The sequence below is a fragment of the Trichechus manatus genome, unplaced genomic scaffold (genome assembly GCF_000243295.1).
Source record: "Trichechus manatus latirostris isolate Lorelei unplaced genomic scaffold, TriManLat1.0 scaffold00073, whole genome shotgun sequence".
In the NCBI taxonomy this organism is placed as follows: Eukaryota; Metazoa; Chordata; class Mammalia; order Sirenia; family Trichechidae; genus Trichechus; species Trichechus manatus.
In genome coordinates, this window is record NW_004444009.1 from 9,923 (window position 1) to 11,339 (window position 1,417).

Below are 1,417 nucleotides of genomic sequence, written 5' to 3' on the forward strand. Positions count from 1 at the left end.
TCTCTATCTCTCTATGGGCGCATTTAGGCCGTTTACATTCAGTGTAATTATTGATAGGTATGAGTTTATTGCTGTCATTTTGTAGTGGTTTTTTTTTTTTTTTTGTGGTGCTGACGTTTTCTTTGCTCCTCTTACTCTCCTGTGCTGAATTCCTTTGTTTGTTGATTTTTTTTCATTTCTTTTGTTTTTGTAGGTTTTGTTTTTACTGAGACTTTATGTTTTTCCTCCATATTTTTATGTTTGTTAACTTTCTTTGTTTATACCGTGAAAGTTACCCTCATCTTTCTAAGTTTGAAGCAGTCTATTATTACTTGGTATCGCCTTGCCTTCGTCTCCATTAGAAGGTTCTATACATACACCGTTTATCCCCTCTTTTATTGTTCTGATGTTGTTGTCATTTACAGATTAACTGCTCTGATTCCCTGTTGTATTTCTTTTGGTTTTGAATAGTCCTTGAGAGTTCATTTTCTAGATTGGTATCTGGGTGGTACGATCCGGCATCCTAGATTCAGCCTGTGAGCTGAATTTATTGGTTCTCAGATTGAAGGACTTCCTTTAATAATTCTTGTAAGTTTGGTTTGGTTTTTACACATTCCCTTGATTTCTGTTTATCTGGAAATGTCTTAATTTCACCATCATATCTGAATGAGAGTTTTGCACGATATATTATTCTTGGCTGGCAATTTTTTTCTTCCAAGGTTTTATATATGTCATCCCATTGCCTTCTTCCCTGCATGGTTTCTGCCGAATAATTTGAGCTTAGTCTTATTGTTTCTCCTCTGTATGTGACTTCTTGTTTTCACGAGCTGCTCTCAGGATTCTTTGTTTGTCTTTGGTTTTGGCGAGTGTGATTATGATAAGCCTTGGTGATTTTCTTTTGGGATCTATGCTATATGGGGTTCGTTGAGCTCCTTGGATGGCCAGCCTTTCACCATTCATGATATTGGGGAAGTTTTCTGTCAGCAGTTCTTCAATGATCCTCTCTGTGTTTTCTGTTTTCTCCTCCTGTTCTGGAAGTCTGATCACTCGAAAATTTTTACTTTTGATTGTATCCCACATAATTCTCAGGGTCTCTTCATTTTTCTTCTTTCTTTTTCCGAGTTTTCCTTGAACAGAGTTGTATTCAAGTGTTTGTCTTCAATTTTGCTGATCCTGTCTCCCACTGTTTCAGACCTGCTCCTCCTGCCTTCTATGACACTGTCCATTTCTGGAATCTTGTTTTCTATCTTTTGGATTTCTAAGTGTTGTTTTTGTATAATTTCTAGTTGTGAATTTATTTTGACATTTTGTTCCTGCATTATTTTCCTGAATTCTTCTGTTTTTTGTCTGTATTTTCCATGAATTTGTCTGCCTTTTCCACGAATTTGTCTATTTTTTCCTCATTTTTGTCTGCTTTTTGCTTCAACTCTTGGATAAT